The following is a 16,087-nucleotide window of genomic DNA, read 5'->3' as shown; positions in this document are numbered from 1 at the left end:
AAGTCAATCATCTCCTTAATATACCCCAACAATTATTTCAGCATAAAGAGGGGCTACTGCTTTGTGGAGATCTATAGAATTTTCTCAACTCTGCCATCTCATGTGAGTGCTTCCTCTTAATTTCTAAGTCTAGTATTCTTTTCAAGGGAGAATGTTTTCTTATGTTCTATTACAAAGTTAACTGAGTAGAAAAGCAGAACTTTAAAACTGAGAGAGAAGCTATAAATGAACTATTACAATTTTTTCAGTGTAGAGATTTTTTTTAAAAAAACTCCAAGGACTAAGAAGGGTGATTGATATGTTCAAAGACCCAGTGAAAGAGTTGAGACTAAAAGGTGGATGCCTTTCTGTTACAATGCACACCTTCTTCTCCAGGCTAATTGATGATTAAAAAAAAAATCTATCTGCCAGATTTCCATCCTTTTTTTCTTTCCTCATAACAATCTTTTAATTCTAATTTGATTATCAACTAAACACACTCAGCATCTCTTGGACACTTTTGAATTCACTGAATTTAGACTGAACTGAAATCCGCTAGAGAGGATTTGACCAGGACTAAAGGCATAAGTATGGTAAATTCATAAAAAAGCCACTCTCGTAATCTTGATTTATTGACATCGGTAATGTCATTTCAGAGAAATGTATAAAGATATGAATTTTAAAACCAACATTGATGGTGCTGGAGAAATCATTTGCTGCTCTTGCAGAGGGCTTGGCTCTCAGCTCTCACATAGTGGCTTAAACTATGTGTAACCCCGTTTCAAGGATAACTGACACCCTTATCTAACCTCTGCATATACCAGGCATAAACACAGTGCACATGTATACATGCAGATGGAACACACACACTCAAAAAATGAATAAGAAAATCTAATAAATAAAGGTGAAATTAATATTGAGCATGCTGAGGCTGTCCTAAAGATTCCACATTTTATTACCCAGATCAGTTTGGTACCACTGAAGAATCCCATTAGCTCATATTTTAGTGGGGAAAATGGAAGGTTCAAGTGGGTTTAGGCAAAAGTTCAGTGAGCCAAGTGTGTGGTCAGGGCAAGACAGACTATTCCAGGATATGCTATTCCAGAGAAGGAATTAGTTTATGGAAGTGGGAAATGCCTACATTTTTGGTGGCTCATATATATTTGGTTGTGAGCCTAGCCTTTAACGGCTGAGCCATCTCTCCAGCCCATTTTTGGTGGCTCTTATTTTGCTCGCATACTATTGAATAATTCACAAAAAATGTGTGTTTTTCTCACTTTCATAAAGTCTAAGGACTTTTAAAGAGGAGTATAATAACTTTTCTTATGTAGTATTCCAATTAGCAAAGTAACAAGCCCCCTGGGGAAGAAAAATCTGGGTCTTTTGGGTCAAAGTTTTTCCTTCTTTTCTTACTATTTTCAATTCGGTTCAATTCAGTTTGAGATATTATTTCAGGTCTGCAACTAATTACTGTTAGTATTTTTGTGTCACCATGAAATTATTTTCATTCTGTTATTGAAATGACCTCTAAACTATCCCTGAAACAGGTTTCATGAAACTCACACTTTCAGTTTTCTAAAACCAGATAAAATACAGATGTAGTAAAAAATATTATTTTCATAAAACTAAAATATTTGATTTTATCATCTAAGGGAAACATACTGCTTTTAAATTTATTTACTTTAAAATTAACTCACTTCAATGTATTTTAAAATAATTTTTCTTTTCAATTTATTTCTTTTTGTTTTGAGATTATGATAAATTATATCATTCCTTCCTTCCATTTCCTCTCCAAACACTCCCATATATTCCCCCTGGCTTTTGTCAAATTCATGGTCCCTTTCTTCATTAATTGTTGCTACATGACTTTCTCTCTCTCTCTCTCTCTCTCTCTCTCTCTGTATTTCTAAATATAATAGCTCAGTCTGTATAATGTTACTTGTATGTATATTTTCAGGACTGACAATACAATCTTTAAAATGATGGCATCTCTCAAACTTTACTTTCATAATATTGATTTTTTAATATTTTAAAAATTAAATAAAGCATTATAGTTATGATGATTTTTAGTTTAGGTTAAGGATTTTACATGCAATGCACATTACTTCAAGATGAACTAGTATAATCTTTTAAAATACTGAAAATATGGCAAGGATAGGATGACTCCCTCATTCAAGACTAACGAAGCTGGTAACTTGAAGTTGATGCCTGTTTTCTATTCTGAAATTCATGGAGAAGTTGAAAACTTTACTAAACCTACACTCTTGGTGCTGTGTATGTGCTACAACAAAGCCTGGTGACAGCACACCTGCTTCCAACATGGTTTCCATAGCTCAGAAAGCAATACCTTTTAAAGTTTTACTGTTTGCTGGCAACGCCTGTGGTCATGTAAGGGCTGTGATGAAGATATACACTATTAATGTCATTTTTATGTCTGGCAGTATAATATCTATTCAGCAGTCCAAGGATTATGGAGTGATTCTGATTTTCAAGTCTTACTACTTAAGAAATGTATTTTGCAAGGCTACAGCTGTGCTCTAGTTTAGTTTGGCTTGCTGAATAAAGAGCAGTGAAATCAATGTGTATATCCTTGCTTGCTCTACTTAGCTGGAGTTTGCTACTTCAAAATCACCTGCTTAAGGAATGGTACTTTCCACTGTAGGCTGGATCTTCTAACATCAATTAACTTAAGAGAATTCCCCCACAGGCATGTCCACTGGCTAACTTCATGCAGACAGTCTTTCATCGAAACTCTCTTTCTGAGTGATTCTAGGTTGTGTCCAATGCTATTATAGGCTACCATATACCGTTTATAATAATATAAACGGAAAACCCTTAGTAAAAGCTATATTACTGTAGATGTCAACAAGAACATTTGTGACTGCTGGAAGAAGGCCAGAAAACCAAGAAGAATGGGAATTTGAAAAAATTGGATTCTTCTAATTCCCATAGAATCCAGTATTTCAGAGAAGGCAGCACCTACAGCTATAGAGGAAACAAAGATAATGAGAATTAAAAGTGGGGTCTGAAGATGTGTCTGGATTGCTCAAGAGTTACAGTAGAAATTACTGTTAAGGAGTTGTGTCTATGGAAGAGTTAGTTTTTTAAGAATGTTTCCTGAGTCATGGTATGCATGTGACTAAGTGACAATGAAGAATCTAAAAAAGTTACAGAAACTCAATTGATAAAATTAGCATTAGGGTCTGATAAGACTGACTCCAAATTTGAAAGATAGGGGTTCTGTGGATATAGTGTTATCGAACAGTATCATGTGCTAAAGAAAAAATTATGACAAAAATGGTGAAAAACATCATGATTTGTCTTATTTTAAGAAGTTACTAAGTCCGGGGTTGGGGATTTGGCTCAGTGGTAGAGCGCTTGCCTAGCTGGGTTCGGTTCCCGGCTCCGAAAACAAAAACAAAAACAAACAAAAAAAACCCAAAAGAAGTTACTAAGTCCATTGCAGCCTTAGTGAAACTACATATATAATAGCAGCCATCGGTATCAAGATAAGATTCTGCACAGGCAGAAGATTATATCTTCCTAGAGTTCCAGAATCTCACTAATATTTTAGTAATATTTTTAAATTAAGGTATATACATACATTTTAGAACTTCTCTTTTACTCATACCAAGAGAATTCTCCCTGTACAGTCTGTAGATCTGAGGAAATAACTTTACAAGTTTCTATATCAGATCTGAACTGTTACTTTAGCAGTTCTACACAAAAAAAGAGATAAGTTCAAAAAACAATCCGTGGTCTACGATTAGAAATTCTTTCAGCATGCAGACAAAAGCTGTGGTAACTTGTAATGACTATTGAAACCTCCAGCAAATCTCTAGATTTCACTTTCCTTTAAATTTAAGAGACTACTATCATCATGAAGACATACTAACCCAATCACAGAAAGACATACATGGCATGCAGTCATTGATAAGTGGCTTTTAGCCCAAATGCTTGAATTACCCTAAATCCCTAGAACAAACGAAACTCAAGATGGATGATCAAAATGTGAATGCTTCACTCCTTCTTTAAATGAGGAAAAAGAATACCCTTGGCAGGGAAGGGAGAGGCAAAGATTAAAACAGAGACTGAAGGAACACCCATTCAGAACCTGCCCCACATGTGGCCCATACATATACAGCCACCCAATTAGACAAGATGGATGAAGCAAAGAAGTGCAGACCGACAGGAGCCGGATGTAGATCGCTCCTGAGAGACACAGCCAGAATACAGCAAATACAGAGGCGAATGCCAGCAGCAAACCACTGAACTGAGAATAAGTCCCCCGTTGAAGGAATCAGAGAAAGAACCGGAAGAGCTTGAAGAGGCTCGAGACCCCAAAAGTACAACAATGTCAAGCAACCAGAGCTTCCAGGGACTAAGCCACTACCTAAATACTATACATGGACTGACCCTGGACTCTGACCCCATAGGTAGCAATGAATATCCTAGTAAGAGCACCAGTGGAAGGGGAAGCCCTGGGTCCTGCTAAGTCTGAACCCCCAGTGAACTAGACTCTGGGGGGAGGGCGGCAATGGGGGGAGGGTTGGGAGGGGAACACCCATAAGGAAGGGGAGGGGGGAGGGGGATGTTTGCCCGGAAACCGGGAAAGGGAATAACACTTAAAATGTATATAAGAAATACTCAAGTTAATAAAAAAAAAAAAAAAAGACATACTGTGTTAGCTACAACTAACACAGCCATTTTTTTAGCCCAAATAGTTAACAAGTTAGGAATTTAAATATTCCCAAACTCCTTGTAATTATATGTATTAATAAAAAAGGATTTTCTTTTAATACATTACATACTTCTTTTTGACGGTTTCCTGTATTGCTGCTATGATATGAAAATTGTAAAATAATCATGATAGATTGATGATGATTATATTGTAGAAAAATTCTTCCTTCTGAGCTACATTTATTTAAAGGAGATCATGAAGATTTACAGTGATTCTATAAAGGAACAGAAATAATCATTCCTGCTTGGCCATAGGGGAACAAGTTGAGGTGGGATGTGGAGTTGGTTGAAGGCCAAAAGACTGATGATCTTTTACTTGTAACTTTCTCTAGCTGTATTGGGCGCTTCTGGAAACTTAACACTCTCTTGCTTATTCTGTGGCTGATAGAGGCTGGCTTTGGCAATTAACACATGTTCTTGAGCAGTGGGGAGTTACATAAAGAATTTAGTGGTAGTGTTTCTCAGGTGAGTCAGCCAGGAGCCCCTCACTGGCTAGGGGAGAGGCTCAGAAGTCATTAACTCTTTGTGAACCAGAAAGAGTCACTTATACAGAAAGCACATGCACCAGATGAAGCAGAACATACATTACCTTTCTTTATTGCTTTCAGCTTTTTATAGCCTTAAGACAAAAAGGTTCTCTATGTAAGAAAGAATTGCGTCATAGAGAAAATGTTACATAAAAGAGGAGTAAAAGAGGAATATCAATAAAAGTTCAAAACAGTGTTTTTTTTTTTTTTCTGTAGGCTCACAGTAACAGTTTTTACATGGCCTTGCATTATCATAGTGCGTACTTGTGGTTTCATCATTGGATGTGAATGTTTTACCTTGTCATAACCTTGTCCCAAGCCTATTTCTCTTCTTAGTGCAATTATGAAAGCTCATTGTATTTATTATGCAGCCTTTACTTACTATTATTAAGAATGGGTACATTCTATTCTTGATTTTAACTTTATTACATCTTTCTAGCAAAACAACTCAAACCGTCTCTTAAAACTTTCTTCTTAAAATTATTTGAGTCAAATCCAGGAGTTCTTAAAAACATTAATTTATCTAAACAGTATTAGTCCCTGGAAGGCCATCTTCATGTCGATCTGAAGGAAACTTGCCCAATATGCTGGAATGATACCCAGGAATTTTAGACTATAGTGATAGGAGAGGCATATTAATATCAAGAAGCAATCCTGGTATGAAGTCTCTAGGGGCCCTGCCTTCCAAGATTTACACATTGCAGACCATGCAACAGTGATCCATCTACAGGAAATTCATCGGCTAGCTTTAGCCTCTCATAGATGGCCCCTGACACAGTCCAAACCCTACTGGGTTTAACTCTGTTTTTGAAAGTTTTTATAATGCTAGGAATATTGGACAATTACACAGTACCATTCTTCAGCATATACTCTTGTTTACTAATTTTGAATTGATTAGAGTATGTCTTGCTACAAAAATATCTCGGAAGCAAATAGCTATAGATAACAGAGGGCAATTAGATACTTCTTAAAACAAATGTTAGCAAGAATGAGTACTAAAACTGTATTTAATCATCATACTTGATCTCGTTATTTGAACATAGTTTTCATGTTGTGTCTATGCATGTGCATATACACATTTCTGCATGCACATGTGCATGTGGAAGCAAGAGATCAATGTATGGTATCTTCTTCAATCACTCCCCTCCTTAATTTTGAGACAAGGGCTCTCAGTAGCCTGGAGTTTTAATTGACCGGTGAGCTCCAGAGATTTACCTCTTCAGCACTAGGATTAAAGTCATGTGTTCTGTCACATTCAGCTTTTGGAGAGTGCTGAAACTACAGGCATGGATCCACACATTTGCATGCCAAGCACTTTAATGGTTGGGTCAATTTCTTATACCCATATCTGGGAATTATAAAATCCAGAAGTTGTAATGGTTGCCTATGTCAATCCAGGAACACTGTATTTTATAACATGAGTGTTTAGATTCTGCTACAGAACAAAAAATTAAAACTCAGATGAAACTTACCCATACTGAAAATATTTCTGAACTATGATTAAATGTAACTACATAAAATTATAGCACCTTTAACATATGGCTATTGTGATAAACAAACTTTGAATTACGTATTTTATTTAGTGGAGCTCTAACATTTATGGTCTTTTTGGAGGATAATATTCTTATACGTGAGCTTATATGCAATTTCATACAATGATGTCTTTTAAAGGACCAGCAGCTCAAGACTTTAATGTTCAGGCACACAAAGTCTATTGATAAGCGATAAGTGAAAAAATGCAGTAAGGATGCTACTGTTATAATATGCCTGCTTCCCCCATTTTAATATATTTCCTAAATTGACAGAAACACAGACATCGCTTTCTATGTCTCATTGTGGTTTGAATTATTTTTATTTTAAGGATTTCAGTTTGGGACCTGATATTTTTAGAAATAAAGAACAAACAAACAGAGCTATTTTTATAGTGGAAAATGTACATCTTTGAAACTGACCATGTCCCTTATTATTCATTTAAACTGCTTTCCTGGAATATAGATGATGTGGTTTTACAATATGATGCTGTGTGCAAATTTTGTGACACATACTAAAGACCTAATTTTATAATAACTAAAAACAGAAAGGCCTCAGTAACTGGTTTGATTTTATTCATGCATTTGTTTAGCTTATAGATCACGTAGAGTTTGAGAGAGCCCATTTTACATGTGATTAACTTCCCTCGACTCTACTCTCTCTGTAATCTATCCATTCTATCTTTCTTTCCTCTCTCCTAACCATGACTACTCCTCCCAGACCCACCCTTCCTCTCCCCATTCATTTCATGTCTTGTTGTTGTTGTTTTCGAAGACATAACTCACAACAGCTGTCCTCATCCTCTAGCCATACGAACTTTCTGCGCCTCTTCTGCAATGTTCCTGAGCCTTAAATTCAGGAGTCATGTAGCTGCATTAATCGGGGATAGATACCTCAAGATCAGTTGGTCTCTGCATTCTGAAGAGTTGTGGCTTTCTGTAAAGATCTCCATTGATTGCAAAAGCTATGGAAGGAGATGGGGGAGAAGTACAGAGGGTCAGGAATTTGAAAGTAGGTGTATAGCAGTGATGGAAGGGGGGACTGGAGGTAACCACTAGAAAGTCTCAGATGCCAGGGACCCAAGAAGTTCTCAGGACCCAGAAGGGAGGATATTAGCCGAAATATCCAACAAATGGGAGGTATAACCTGTAGAGACCACATCCAATGGATAGGCATGGTCCCCAATTAAGGAATTGGGCCACCCACCTAACTCAAAAATATTAATCCAGAATTCTTCCTGTCAAAGAAAATGCAGGAACAAAGAATGGAGCAGAAACTGAAGGAAAGGCCATCCAGAGACTACCCTACCTAGGGATACATCTCATCTACAGACACCAAACCCAGACGCTAATCCTGATGCCAAGAAGCACTTGCTGACAGGACTCTGGTATAGTAGTCTCCTTGAGTCTGTGCCAGAGCCAAACCAAAGCAGACGCAGATGTACACAGCCCAACATTGGACTGAGCGCAGGGACCCCAGCGGAGAAGTTAGGGCAAGGAGTGAAGGAGCTGAAGGGGTTTGCAAACCCATAGAAGGAACAACAATATTAAACAACTAGACGCCCTTCCCCTGGAAAGCTCCCAGGGACTAAAATACCAACCAAAGAGTACACTGTGTGTGTGGGTGGGGGGTGGGTGGGAAGGGTCATGGTTCCAGCTAGAAATGTAGCAAAGGATTGCCTCATCTGGCATCACTTGGAGGGGAGCCCCATGGTCATGTGGAGTCTTGATGACCCAGAGTAGGGGAATGCTAGGGTGCTGAGGCAGGAGAGGGTGGGCAGGTGGAGGAGTACCTTCATAGAGGAAGGGGGAGAAGGGAGGTTATAAGGGGTTTGTGGAGGGAAAACTGGAAATGAGGATAACATTTAAAATGTAAATAAATAAAATAACCAATAAAAATGAAAAAATAATTTAATGAGAGTGAAAGCTATACTTCTCTGTGGATATAATAATGCATATTTAGAATGCAGTTAGACATTTTACTTCCTTAGGAAATATAATTTTAATATAGAAAGTGTCATGTTTCTCTCAGGAGCAGGAATTCAATCTTGTCAATAAATATAGAAATTATATATATATATACACACATTTTCATAAAATACTTTGATCATACCTCTCTCCTCCCCCAACTCCTCCTAATTACTGCCCTCTGCCTACCAATTCAATGTTTTTTACTCTCTCAGAAACAATATAAAACAAACAAAAGCACACACACACACACACACACACACACACACACACACAATCATGGATTCCATTTTGCCATGGCCAACTACTCTTGAGTGTGACGTCTTCCCAGAAGTATGATTGATAGACCAACTGTCACTCTATTGAAGAAAATTGATTTTCCCTCTCCTAACAGCTATCAACCACAAATGCCTTCTTGAATGTGTGAGGCTTTGTGTCTGCTTTCCTTTCTCTGTACTGGGATTTTGTCTGACACGAGGTTGTACAAGTTCGTGCATGCTCTGAGTCCATATGTGTATCAGTGTTGTTGTGCTGGGTTGATTCTTTTTCCTTGGCATCATCTATCATGTCTGACTCTTAAATTTCTGCCTCATCTTCTACAAAGATTCCTGAGACTTTAGAGTGGTTTGATAAACATTCAATTTAGGGCTGAAAGTTCCAAAGTCTCTGTCTCTCTCTGTCTCTCTGTCTCTCTGTCTCTCTCTGTCTCTGTCTCTGCCTCTCTCTCTCTCTCTCTCTCTCTCTCTCTCTCTCTCTCTCTCTCTCTCTCTCTCCATTGACCAGTTATAAGACCCTTTATTAATTTGTGTCCATTACAAGAAAAAGCTTCCCTGATGGGGCTGAATGATGTTCTAATCTATAGGCTTAGGTTTTCGTCATGTCTGTTTAGCTGAATAATAGTGGCATGTTTTGCTCTAAGACCTCCTTATCTATCTAGTCTCAGGTTCTTGGTTTCATTAACGACAATTTCAATAAAATTGCAATTGGATGTTTGGTTTGTCTCTTGGTAAACTGCAACCCATAGATGTCATGATTAGAATGTATTATGCATTAAAAAACATGTAATGAGACAATTTGTATAATCTTTTTTTTGTTTGTTTGTTTGTTTTTTTATTAACTTGAGTATTTCTTATATACATTTCAAGTGTTATTCCCTTTCCCGGTTTCCGGGCAAACATCCCCCTCCCCCCTCCCCTTCCTTATGGGTGTTCCCCTCCCAACCCTCCCCCCATTGCCGCCCTCCCCCCAGAGTCTAGTTCACTGGGGGTTCAGACTTAGCAGGACCCAGGGCTTCCCCTTCCACTGGTGCTCTTACTAGGATATTCATTGCTACCTATGGGGTCAGAGTCCAGGGTCAGTCCATGTATAGTATTTAGGTAGTGGCTTAGTCCCTGGAAGCTCTGGTTGCTTGACATTGTTGTACTTTTGGGGTCTCGAGCCTCTTCAAGCTCTTCCGGCTCTTTCTCTGATTCCTTCAACGGGGGACTTATTCTCAGTTCAGTGGTTTGCTGCTGGCATTCGCCTCTGTATTTGCTGTATTCTGGCTGTGTCTCTCAGGAGCGATCTACATCCGGCTCCTGTCGGTCTGCACTTCTTTGCTTCATCCATCTTGTCTAATTGGGTGGCTGTATATGTATGGGCCACATGTGGGGCAGGTTCTGAATGGGTGTTCCTTCAGTCTCTTTTTAATCTTTGCCTCTCCCTTCCCTGCCAAGGGTATTCTTTTTCCTCATTTAAAGAAGGAGTGAAGCATTCACATTTTGATCATCCATCTTGAGTTTCGTTTGTTCTAGGGATCTAGGGTAATTCAAGCATTTGGGCTAAAAGCCACTTATCAATGAGTGCATACCATGTATGTCTTTCTGTGATTGGGTTAGCTCACTCAGGATGATATTTTCCAGTTCCAACCATTTGCCTATGAATTTCATAAACTCGTTGTTTTTGATAGCTGAGTAATATTCCATTGTGTAGATGTACCACATTTTCTGTATCCATTCCTCTGTTGAAGGGCATCTGGGTTCTTTCCATTTTCTGGCTATTATAAATAAGGCTGCGATGAACATAGTGGAGCACGTGTCTCTTTTATATGTTGAGGCATCCTTTGGGTATATGCCCAAGAGAGGTATAGCTGGATCCTCAGGCAGTTCAATGTCCAATTTTCTGAGGAACCTCCAGACTGATTTCCAGAATGGTTTTACCAGTCTGCAATCCCACCAACAATGGAGGAGTGTTCCTCTTTCTCCACATCCTCACCAGCATCTGCTGTCACCTGAGTATTTGATCTTAGCCATTCTCACTGGTGTGAGGTGAAATCTCAGGGTTGTTTTGATTTGCATTTCCCTTATGACTAAAGATGTTGAACATTTCTTTAGGTGTTTCTCAGCCATTCGGCATTCCTCAGCTGTGAATTCTTTGTTTAGCTCTGAACCCCATTTTTTAATAGGGTTATTTGTTTCCCTGCGATCTAACTTCTTGAGTTCTTTGTATATTTTGGATATAAGGCCTCTATCTGTTGTAGGATTGGTAAAGATCTTTTCCCAATCTGTTGGTTGCCGTTTTGTCCTAACCACCGTGTCCTTTGCCTTACAGAAGCTTTGCAGTTTTATGAGATCCCATTTGTCGATTCTTGATCTTAGAGCATAAGCCATTGGTGTTTTGTTCAGGAAATTTTTTCCAGTGCCCATGTGTTCCAGATGCTTCCCTAGTTTTTCTTCTATTAGTTTGAGTGTGTCTGGTTTGATGTGGAGGTCCTTGATCCACTTGGACTTAAGCTTTGTACAGGGTGATAAGGATGGATCGATCTGCATTCTTCTACATGTTGCCCTCCAGTTGAACCAGCACCATTTGCTGAAGATGCTATCTTTTTTCCATTGGATGGTTTTGGCTCCTTTGTCAAAAATCAAGTGACCATAGGTGTGTGGGTTCATTTCTGGGTCTTCAATTCTATTCCATTGGTCTATCTGTCTGTCTCTGTACGAATACCATGCAGTTTTTATCACTATTGCTCTGTAATACTGCTTGAGTTCAGGGATAGTGATTCCCCCTGAAGTCCTTTTATTGTTGAGGATAGCTTTAGCTATCCTGGGTTTTTTGTTATTCCAGATGAATTTGCAAATTGTTCTGTCTAACTCTTTGAAGAATTGGATTGGTATTTTGATGGGGATTGCATTGAATCTGTAGATTGCTTTTGGTAAAATGGCCATTTTTACTATATTAATCCTGCCAATCCATGAGCATGGGAGATCTTTCCATCTTCTGAGGTCTTCTTCAATTTCTTTCCTCAGATTCTTGAAGTTCTTATTGTACAGATCTTTTACTTGCTTGGTTAAAGTCACACCGAGGTACTTTATATTATTTGGGTCTATTATGAAGGGTGTCGTTTCCCTAATTTCTTTCTCGGCTTGTTTCTCTTTTGTATAGAGGAAGGCAACTGATTTATTTGAGTTAATTTTATACCCAGCCACTTTGCTGAAGTTGTCTATCAGCTTTAGTAGTTCTCTGGTGGAACTTTTGGGATCACTTAAATATACTATCATGTCATCTGCAAATAGTGATATTTTGACCTCTTCTTTTCCGATCTGTATCCCCTTGATCTCCTTTTGTTGTCTGGTTGCTCTGGCTAGAACTTCAAGAACTATATTGAATAAGTAGGGAGAGAGTGGGCAGCCTTGTCTAGTCCCTGATTTTAGTGGGATTGCTTCAAGTTTCTCTCCATTTAGTTTAATGTTAGCAACTGGTTTGCTGTATATGGCCTTTACTATGTTTAGGTATGGGCCTTGAATTCCTACTCTTTCCAGGACTTTTATCATGAAGGGGTGTTGAATTTTGTCAAATGCTTTCTCAGCATCTAATGAAATGATCATGTGGTTCTGTTCTTTCAGTTTGTTTATATAATGGATCACGTTGATGGTTTTCCGTATATTAAACCATCCCTGCATGCCTGGGATGAAGCCTACTTGATGATGGTGGATGATTGTTTTGATGTGCTCTTGAATTCGGTTTGCCAGAATTTTATTGAGTATTTTTGCGTCGATATTCATAAGGGAAATTGGTCTGAAGTTCTCTTTCTTTGTTGTGTCTTTGTGTGGTTTAGGTATAAGAGTAATTGTGGCTTCGTAGAAGGAATTCGGTAGTGCTCCATCTGTTTCAATTTTGTGGAATAGTTTGGATAATATTGGTATGAGGTCTTTTATGAAGGTTTGATAGAATTCTGCACTAAACCCGTCTGGACCTGGGCTCTTTTTGGTTGGGAGACCTTTAATGACTGCTTCTATTTCCTTAGGAGTTATGGGGTTGTTTAACTGGTTTATCTGTTCCTGATTTAACTTCGATACCTGGTATCTGTCTAGGAAATTGTCCATTTCCTGAAGATTTTCAAGTTTTGTTGAATATAGGTTTTTATAGTAAGATCTGATGATTTTTTGAATTTCCTCTGAATCTGTAGTTATGTCTCCCTTTTCATTTCTGATTTTGTTAATTTGGACGCACTCTCTGTGTCCTCTCGTTAGTCTGGCTAAGGGTTTATCTATCTTGTTGATTTTCTCAAAGAACCAACTTTTGGTTCTGTTGATTCTTTCTATGATCCTTTTTGTTTCTACTTGGTTGATTTCAGCTCTGAGTTTGATTATTTCCTGCCTTCTACTCCTCCTGGGTGTATTTGCTTCTTTTTGTTCTAGAGCTTTTAGGTGTGCTGTCAAGCTGCTGACATATGCTCTTTCCTGTTTCTTTCTGCAGGCACTCAGCGCTATGAGTTTTCCTCTTAGCACAGCTTTCATTGTGTCCCATAAGTTTGGGTATGTTGTATCTTCATTTTCATTAAATTCTAAAAAGTTTTTAATTTCTTTCTTTATTTCTTCCTTGACCAGGTTATCATTGAGTAGAGTATTGTTCAATTTCCACGTATATGTGGGCATTCTTCCCTTATTGTTATTGAAGACCAGTTTTAGGCCGTGGTGGTCCGATAGCACTCATGGGATTATTTCTATCTTTCTGTACCTGTTAAGGCCCGTTTTTTGACCAATTATATGGTCAATTTTGGAGAAAGTACCATGAGGAGCTGAGAAGAAGGTATATCCTTTTGCTTTAGGATAGAATGTTCTATAAATATCCGTTAAGTCCATTTGGCTCATGACTTCTCTTAGTCTGTCGACATCACTGTTTAATTTCTGTTTCCATGATCTGTCCATTGATGAGAGTGGGGTGTTGAAATCTCCCACTATTATTGTGTGAGGTGCAATGTGTGTTTTGAGCTTTAGTAAGGTTTCTTTTACGTATGTAGGTGCCCTTGTATTTGGGGCATAGATATTTAGGATTGAGAGTTCATCTTGGTGGATTTTTCCTTTGATGAATATGAAGTGTCCTTCCTTATCTTTTTTGATGACTTTTAGTTGGAAATTGATTTTATTTGATATTAGAATGGCTACTCCAGCTTGCTTCTTCTGACCATTTGCTTGGAAAGTTGTTTTCCAGCCGTTCACTCTGAGGTAGTGTCTGTCTTTGTCTCTGAGGTGTGTTTCCTGTAGGCAGCAGAATGCAGGGTCCTCGTTGCGTATCCAGTTTGTTAATCTATGTCTTTTTATTGGGGAGTTGAGGCCATTGATATTGAGAGATATTAAGGAATAGTGATTATTGCTTCCCGTTATATTCATATTTGGATGTGAGGTTATGTTTGTGTGCCTTCATTCTCTTTGTTTTGTTGCCAAGACGATTAGTTTCTTGCTTCTTCTAGGGTATAGCTTTCCTCCTTATGTTGGGCTTTACCATTTATTATCCTTTGTAGTGCTGGATTTGTAGAAAGATATTGTGTAAATTTGGTTTTGTCATGGAATATCTTGGTTTCTCCATCAATGTTAATTGAGAGTTTTGCTGGATACAGTAACCTGGGCTGGCATTTGTGTTCTCTTAGGGTCTGTATGACATCAGTCCAGGATGTTCTGGCCTTCATAGTTTCTGGCGAGAAGTCTGGTGTGATTCTGATAGGTCTGCCTTTATATGTTACTTGACCTTTTTCCCTTACTGCTTTTAATATTCTTTCTTTATTTTGTGCGTTTGGTGTTTTGACAATTATGTGACGGGAGGTGTTTCTTTTCTGGTCCAATCTATTTGGAGTTCTGTAGGCTCTTGTATGTCTATGGGTATCTCTTTTTTTAGGTTAGGGAAGTTTTCTTCTATGATTTTGTTGAAGATATTTACTGGTCCTTTGAGCTGGTAGTCTTCACTCTCTTCTATACCTATTATCCTTAGGTTTGATCTTCTCATTGAGTCCTGGATTTCCTGTATGTTTTGGACTAGTAGCTTTTTCCGCTTTACATTATCTTTGACAGTTGAGTCAATGATTTCTATGGAATCTTCTGCTCCTGAGATTCTCTCTTCCATCTATTGTATTCTGTTGGTGAAGCTTGTATCTACAGCTCCTTGTCTCTTCTTTTGGTTTTCTATATCCAGGGTTGTTTCCATGTGTTCTTTCTTGATTGCTTCTATTTCCATTTTTAATTCCTTCAACTGTTTGATTGTGTTTTCCTGGAATTCTTTCAGGGATTTTTGTGTCTCCTCTCTATGGGCTTCTACTTGTTTATTTATGTTTTCCTGGAATTCTTTCAGGGATTTTTGTGTCTCCTCTCTATGGGCTTCTACTTGTTTATGTTTTCCTGGATTTCTTTCAGGGATTTTTGCGATTCTTTCAGGCATTTTTGCGATTCCTCTCTGTAGGCTTCTACTTGTTCTCTAAGGGAGTTCTTCACGTCTTTCTTGAAGTCCTCCAGCATCATGATCAAATATGATTTTGAAACTAGATCTTGCTTTTCTGGTGTGTTTGGATATTCCATGTTTGTTTTGATGGGAGAATTGGGCTCCGATGGTGCCATGTAGTCTTGGTTTCTGTTGCTTGGGTTCCTGCGCTTGCCTCTCGCCATCAGATTATCTCTAGTGTTACTTTGTTCTGCTATTTCTGACAGTGGCTAGACTGTCCTATAAGCCTGTGTGTCAGGAGTGCTGTAGACCTGTTTTCCTCTCTTTCAGTCAGTTATGGGGACAGAGTGTTCTGCTTTTGGGCGTGTAGTTTTTCCTCTCTACAGGTCTTCAGCTGTTCCTGTGGGCCTGTGTCTTGAGTTCACCAGGCAGCTTTCTTGCAGCAGAAAAGTTGGTCTTACCTGTGGTCCCGGGGCTCAAGTTCGCTCGTGGGGTGCTGCCCACGGGCTCTCTGCAGCGGCAGCAACCAGGAAGACCTGTGCCGCCGTTTCCGGGAGCTTCAGTGCACCAGGGTTCCAGATGGTCTTTGGCTTTTTCCTCTGGCGTCCGAGATGTGTGTGCAGAGAGCAGTCTCTTCTGGTTTCCCAGGCTTGTCTG

General features: G+C 38.7%; 1 protein-coding gene across 8 annotated transcripts in view; it reads left to right on the top strand.

Moving 5' to 3' along the window:
* Fgf14 (fibroblast growth factor 14) overlaps positions 1–16,087 on the top strand; it is a 643,687-nt gene that overhangs the window by 493,213 nt on the left and 134,387 nt on the right. The window lies entirely within an intron of this gene.

This window comes from Rattus norvegicus, chromosome 15 (genome assembly GCF_036323735.1).
Source record: "Rattus norvegicus strain BN/NHsdMcwi chromosome 15, GRCr8, whole genome shotgun sequence".
In the NCBI taxonomy this organism is placed as follows: domain Eukaryota; kingdom Metazoa; phylum Chordata; class Mammalia; order Rodentia; family Muridae; genus Rattus; species Rattus norvegicus.
This window is presented reverse-complemented; position numbering and strand designations above follow the sequence as displayed.